The sequence below is a fragment of the Montipora foliosa genome, chromosome 11, assembly GCF_036669935.1.
Source record: "Montipora foliosa isolate CH-2021 chromosome 11, ASM3666993v2, whole genome shotgun sequence".
Taxonomy (NCBI): domain Eukaryota; kingdom Metazoa; phylum Cnidaria; class Anthozoa; order Scleractinia; family Acroporidae; genus Montipora; species Montipora foliosa.
Genome location: NC_090879.1, coordinates 47,128,542 through 47,136,318, shown reverse-complemented (window position 1 = coordinate 47,136,318; position 7,777 = coordinate 47,128,542). Strand labels below are relative to the sequence as shown.

Genomic DNA, 7,777 nt, shown 5'->3' with positions numbered 1-7,777 from the left:
ACGATTCACGTTACACCCAGATTACTGCAACAGTTTGTTGTATGGTCTTCCTGTTTGTCAACGCGTCTTTAATGCTGTTACAAGGCTAGCTTGCTGTGTGGCATGCCACTACTTCTTGATTTGCACAGGCTTCCAATTAAGGAGCGTACGCAGTACAAGGTTACCAATCTAGCTGAGTTACAATCTGAGTCCAAGTATAAGTTGCGATCCACCAATAGTCGTGTCCTTGTCTTATTCAAGCATAAAACTAAGAAGACAACGGGCAATCAATCGTTTTCAGTAGCTGCACCTTCACTCTGGATCTCTTTATGGCTGCTTTTTATTAATAGAAATAGACATCTCACTATAGCTTTTATTTGCAATACTATTATTATAATTTTATACCTAACTTATATACAGCTCTTATCATAATTTCATACATAAATTGGACATTTAGATAAGTTTTATTGCTATTGTCACTATCGCATAGGTGATCATTGTATGGAATGCGTGCAATAGAAGTATTAAATTATTATTATAGTAGTATTAGTATTATTGTTATTATTACTTGGACAATGTCGTTGCATGGCTATTATAAATAAATAATTAATTAATCAATTAATCATACTATAGTGAAAAGATGGAAAAAAGGTTGAGAAAAAAATATCCTCACTATGTTTAAGAATTCCAAGGTAACTGGATGAGGGTCTTGTGGGTGCATATTTGGGGATGGGCGTTAAATCTGGATTACAGTATCTGTGTAATTTATGGATCAATCAATGGGAAGTGAGAACACTGCAAAAGATTTACTTTAAGTGATCCATAAGTTACCATTGTCAATTGAATACATTATTTCCACAGCAACGGAGTACCGAAATTTTCACTATTCTCGGTTTTCACTCACGTGACACCGACCATGGCAATGGTTGTTATCCACCATCGTTGTGCCCCGCAAATTTAAACCAATGTAAGGCGCGAGTGTGTGAGTTCGAGATGGTTCTCTGTATTGTGGTCGGTTGCGGAAGAAAAAGCGGGATTCACAAGGCAAAACTCAGTAAAATACCCATGATTATCACAAATCAAGGCGAAGACGCGGGAGAGAAGAAATCGATGGATTTCGGCGGTGAGTCATGGCCATACTGCAAAGAAGAACATCCTTGAAGGCGAGCGTGTCCGTGATTGTCATTTCATTTCAGGGAAGCCCGCAGCTACATGGGACAAGGACAATATAGATTGGGTTCCAACTCTAAATCTCGGTAAAATGGAATTTAAGGGAGACCAACAGAAAGATCAAAAACAGAAGGCTTCGGAAGAAAGGGCTGAAAGAGCGAAAGAATGCAGGAAATGCGCCATTGAATGAAAAGAATTGGAAGTTGCCCAGAAGAGAAAACATCTAAATGTGAGTGGCGATCTTATTGTTGATATCAACTTCACAGAGGCTAACACAAGTACCTCAACAGAAGATGTTGAAGAAGAAACTGGTCTTGCAATTGCCAATACGCCTGAAATGGAGCTATCAGAGCCCTCTTGTTCCACTAGTTGTGCCACAAGCGATGCTGAAAACCAAGCCGAAGAAAGCGTCCCAGACCCTTTAAAAGACGCCGAAACACAGACTGAGGAGTTCGCCTACATGTTTTACAGAACAACTTATCAAGCTCCGGACAGAGAGTATTTCAGATCAGATGATAAAGTTCCCTTTTATACAGGGTTACCATCCTACCAAATTCTTGTCGCAACATTGAACTATGTGGCGTCCTATGTGAGTCGACGTACCCAGACATTGGATCCATTACAGGAATTTATTATTGTTTTGATAAAGCTGCGGCTCAACGTCCCTTTTCAGGATCTGGCCTACCGTTTCTTGGTATCGGTAGCAACTGTTTCACGGATCTTCTGGGCGTGGATAATTGCCATGGACTACAGGTTGTGTCAGCTTGTTTACTGGCCAGAGAGAGGAAATCTCTGGAAAACAATGCCAATGTGTTTCAGGTATGCCTTTGGCAACAAGGTTACTGTGATCATCGACTGCTTTGAGGTTTTCATCATAACACCATAAAAGTATTAATAGGCAGTGAACAGAAGGAATAGTTTCGATTTTTTGTAAACAGCTTTTTGTCATTGTATTTTCACATATTTCGCGTTGTAGCCCTAGCGCTCCTTAACACCTACGAGCTCATTGTATTTCTAGCCATAGATTCCTTTGTATAATCTTGCTTTTGCGCCTTCGCCTCGTTATATATGCAGATCAGCTAGTTTTTTCATCACCTTCTTGGTATAAAGTTAGCATTTTTTAGTTTTATGGCGGTTCTGTTTTGGCATTTTCGTTCGGCCAGAATGTTTCGGTTTGAAAACAGAAGACAGAAATTAAAGGGGTTTTTTTTGGCACTTCGTTCGGCCAGGCATCACCCTGAAGGATCTATTTCATTTGTTTTTGAGGCATGGGGAGGTAGAACCTCTGACAAGTTTCTGACTGAGAATTGTGGATTTCTCAACAAACTTTTACCAGGAGACATGGTCATGGCAGACAGAGGCTTCACCATCAGTGAGAGCATGGGATTAAAACAGGCTGAAATTGCTATTCCAGCATTTACCACGGGGAAGGCACAACTTGACCCAATAGATGTCGAAAAGACCAGAGGAATTGCGAATGTGCGGATTCATGTCGAAAGGGTGATTGGGCTGCTGCGTAACAAATACACAATTTTAGAAGGTACCCTACCAACAGACTTTCTTAGGGGTAGTGCTAATGAACCACCAGATTCCCAGGTTCCTATAATTGACCAGATATTAAGGGTTTGCTTTGCTCTTGTGAATTTATGTCCTCCAATAGTATCCTATGATTAGCCCTGTCTTTGTTAGTCATCATTTGGAGGTTTGAAATGACAAGTCATGGCCATATTTTACCCTTTGAATTTGTTAGTATGCAAAAATAAGTGATAAGTTGTAATATTAATGGGTGAGTTTTTCTGTCATTATATGTTCTTGCATGGATAAAAACATTCTTGTCTTGTTTTGTAAAATGACTATTTATTTCATGCTTTTTCTCCCGCAACCAACCACAAACTCACACATTCGCGCCTTAGATTTGTTTACATTTGCAGGGTTAGCAAATAACAACCGTTGGCATGATCGGTGTCACGTGACAGAAAACCGAGAATAAAAATTTGAGACTTTACTCAGAGATCCACTTGTGATAACAAAAAAGCATTACTGTAGAGCACTAATAGAAAGGTAAATAATACTGTGAATTACATTATTCTAATTTTGGAATATGCTGGCATGTACCGGTGTGTTCCAGTGTTCCTGGTTTTAGTACATGCCGAATATGCCTTCCAGGAACTGGGCCTGAAGCAGTAATAGAGCTCTGGATACCAAAGCATATTTACATGTACAATTAGCTATATTTCAGAGCAATTGTTTGCCCACATAAAGTAAGTAACTTTACTAGGCGGTTTGAGTCACTGAATAAAAAAGAAAGTTGAAAAACAGGAAACATGCTTAATTTTTGTGCCTTGCCTTAGGATTTGTCCCCAAAGCAAGAGAAACAGCAAAGGCAATAGCAAACACCCCACAGGTACTGTTATTAGTCTGCTGCTGAACTAGAACAAATTGAAGTTCAATCAAATTTCCACCTAGCAAGTCATTTGTCTACTCCTCTATCTCTTTGCTTATGACATCATGAAATAAACTGTCATAAAGGTGTACCTTGCCAGGCAAACATTCTATAGAGCTAACACAGACCCAGTGATCACTGCCTGTATGGAGAATTTGGATAAATTTCCCTGAAACTATATCAAAGTTTCGTATGGGTCCAAGGGTTGGACGCTGTAGGCCTTCAGCAATGGGTTTAATTCTTGTAGTAACACTTGTACTGCTTGAACAATGTCACAGGTGAGCCACCCAGACAAATCATTAATAATGTCATAGTCTGAATCATCTAGGTTTGCTAGGGCCCTAAATTTGTCCACAGTGTTTCCTTAGTGATAGAAATTTCATCTTCACTGTCACTATTGGAATCACTTGCCACAGTCGCAGCTATTTCCATTGGGGTTACTGGGGATGCATGGGTAGCAGAAGAAGCAGAAGTGGTAATTTCAACAAACTTTGAATTGGAATTTGGTTTTCGTCTGCAATACTCACACTGCCATGTTGTCTTAGAATTGTTTGGCATGTTTTTAAACCCCAAACAACTCAAATGAAAAAACTTTCCCTTTTCACAAGCTGTACCATGGCACTCTAGTAGTCTGTCAGTTGGGGTTGCCTTAGTATTACAAATGCAAATGCTGCAACATATCATGGCAGTCTGGTTCACTGCAGATGGTTGCTTGCCTTTCATTGACCTTCTGCTTTGCTTAAACTGTGGTAGCCTACAGCAGTGCGGGCAGTACCATAATTTCAGTGTTGGCACCTTACTGAGAGAGAAACATGCCATGTGAAACTTTCGTAAGGGCATTCTACATTACTACAAGAAACCACATTTTCACTGTTTTGGCCTCTGCAAAAGCAAATACCATTGTCATCAGGAACACTTGTAAGCACATCACACCTCCTTGTAAACTATCTCCCCAGGATCTCTGGAAGAATGCAAATTCTCCAAAGTGCTTCAAGTTTTGGTAAGACTGTGTTTGAGTGCTCCGGGTCAGGATACATTCTCTCAATTACAAGGTGTGCATTTTTATCAGAGTCAATTGCACAGACAACAAAGTCATTAAACTCTCTGTCTGGCAGAGTAAACAACTGCTGCTGTACCTGGAAGTAATAATTGTGTTTTCTTTTCAACAGTAAGGTACCATCGACGTTTTCCAAACAAGAGCTCTTCTCTTGAACATATTTGTCAAAGTCACCATCTTGGATACAAATGGGGCATTTTACTTCACCACATCCCAACCCACAACAATCGCAAGAAGTTAGGAAATCAGGTGTGGCATGCAGGAATGGATATTGCTTGTTAACATGTCTTTTCTGCATATGTGTTTTGTATGCCTTAATAGCGTATTCGTCATATTTGCAGCCATGTCTAATTGCGTTGCTGTTAACTTTATACAGATGTGGGTAACAAACAGGGTTATGCTTTACTGTGGTTATTATATATTGTGCTATATTGCTGTGATAGACAGCACCACTTACAGAGGCTCCGATTCTTCCTGCTCAATGTCTAAAGATCCTGGGCCCTTTGCTTCTTCTCTTGTGTCCTGTTCAACTATTTTAATGTCCTCATCTGACAATATAATCTTGACACCTACACACTTCTGCAACAATTCTGGATAATCAAGTTCTAAATTGTTCAGGTCATAAAGATCTGATAGGACTGGCACATTCCGACTTTTAACAACAAACTGCTCAGCATATGGGTCAATTACACTAAGCACCACAGGTTTTATTTCACACAGATTAAGTGCTGCCAGAAATTTGTTCATGTCCTCTGTTGAAGCCAGCTGCGAAGGAATAGCAGTTTGTGCATGACAATTTGGTTGACGTTCTTGAGAAGCCACTTTGTTTTGATCGAGGGAGTCAATTTTAATGTCAAGGTTTTCTTTGAGCTTTTTCGCAGAGGTAAAGTCAATATCCCTAACTCTCTCATAGGTTACCTTATTCACGTACGTTGACAGGAGCCATGAGCATTTCACTTGTGTGCATGCCATCTTTCCATTGATTCGTGCCCAGCAATCGATGTACATCATGGCGCTGGCAACATGCGAGCATGATTCGCCTAGCCCAGCTTTACAACCTGAACAGTGAGCAGAAATTATTGCACCTTCACTCTCAGTTATAATCCATACATTCACGAGTGGATTGTTCATCCGCTGTGAATGTCGCACTTTAGCTGCAACAATGTACTTTCCGGAAATTATCGTGCTAGATAAACTTTGTTTATCATAGTTTAAATTCTGGCGTTATCTCTGCAGTGGGAAATTATGTTATCCGAGGTATGTATAGAGTTACTGTACTAATGCGTATTTCACTGAACCCAAGTGTCAGTTTATTTAGCAAGCGTTTGCGAAAACATTAGAGCTGTAAGTTTTAGCTAAAAGAATGTCAAAATTTGAATTTTCTCTGTGGTGCGAGGCAAAAGGCATATCTTCAAAAACAGCTGAGATTTTAAAAGATCAGGACCTCCATGTTGCGGAAGCTTTAAGGCTGCTAACACCAGACGACATTGCCGAGCTTGGCCTCACAAAGGGGCTAACTAAGCTGCTGGCCAAAGCCGTGATGGGACTGAGAGCACCAGATTTGACCCCGAAACCAGCGGACACTAAACCCATCACAGCAACTAGCCTTGCGAAAAACCAAGGTCTCGACGAGATTCTGACAAAACTGGACGACGGTGGAGGGCTAGATGCACCACTTAGCCACAAACCCTGACACAACTTGATTATACGCTTCTAGACTCCTATAATTCTTGAACTGGTCGTTCGTGTAGTAGCTTGTCTGAAGAACTAGGTAACCAAAAAAATCGGACTGTTCGATTGGTGGCAAACATTCCGGATTGAACTCCTCACATGGGATAATGAAATGGTCAATACCCACAACCGAAATTTTCTTTAGGTAACACAGAGTTACATGGCTTTCCAAGGCCGTGGCATACTCTGAAAGCACAGGAATCTTGCTGCTAAACTTCTTTATTTCTTCTTCCTCAATTTTTGGGGATAAATCCATACCAAATCCTCAAAACAGCTCAAAAAACGCGAGAACTACCCAGAGAAGGCTTACGTTTCCATATAATTTCACACTTCGAGGGGCACAAATATGGCGAACGTCCATATTTGGAAAGTACTGTGACGTCACGTGAAAACCAAGAATAGCATTCCTTGCCTGATTGGTATTCTACCACAAGTTTCTCTGCATCACTTTATGCTCCTTGCATTTGGTATTTGGCTGGTCAACCAAGAGACCATTTGTCCAGAAGATCTCAACCTGAGTGGAAAACCTATTGGAAAATTTGTGATGCTATTTGATGCCCTTTACGGTGAGTTTCAGGGGACTTAAAGACCAAATGGATCGGAATCAAACTCAATTTTTGTTTTGCCATGCAGAATGGATGCACAACAACACTTAAGTTTTGTCTGATTAAAGATTATTTGAATCTTGCAATTTCTTGGTTTGTTTAGTTTTCAGGCCCAAACAGTTAGTTGTAATGCCAGTGATAATAATATAATTGTAATGATCATATGGACACAATATGGATATGACAAGAATTGATTTCTGGATGCTTTTCAGATGAGCGCCACATGTCTATGAATGTCCATAATCTACTACTCATCAACTCATCAGTCCATGATCATGGGCAAACTCTGCATTTGAGTTTGAAGATGCAAATGGCGAGCTGACTGCTTTGTTCCACGGGACACAGAACATCGATATGCAGGTGAGCAAACAATTAAATATGTGTATGCCAGTACTTGTATGTGTTTTTTTTTTTTGGGGGGGGGGGGGCTATGCATATTCATTACATTGAACCTCAGGAACTAATAAGAATATTTTCCATTTAGATTGCATGCTCCATCTCTGCTGTAAAGGATACTCCGGACCTTGCTAAACAAATGGACAGTCACTTGTTGTACAGAAGAATGAAGTTTGGCAAAGAAAAAAAGGTATGTTGTACCTTGGTTTAAAGTTTATTTGCACTGTATGTAACAAGCTCGCAATTTAATGGTAAAGAGGAAAGTTTTTTTTTATATCTACCCCAATACTGATAAACAGTTGTCTTCTTAGGTTCTTTGTAACTACTCCTTTCCAATTTACAAAATTATTTTGTCTTTGGAATGTCTTATAAGGACCTTAGTTACAAAATAATGCT

At 40.0% G+C, this 7,777-nt stretch overlaps 1 pseudogene; it reads right to left on the bottom strand.

The window, feature by feature from the left end:
* Positions 1–3,477: 3,477 nt before the first annotated feature.
* LOC137975478 (uncharacterized) lies at positions 3,478–6,636 on the bottom strand (annotated as a pseudogene).
* Between the last annotated feature and the right edge of the window lie 1,141 nt (positions 6,637–7,777).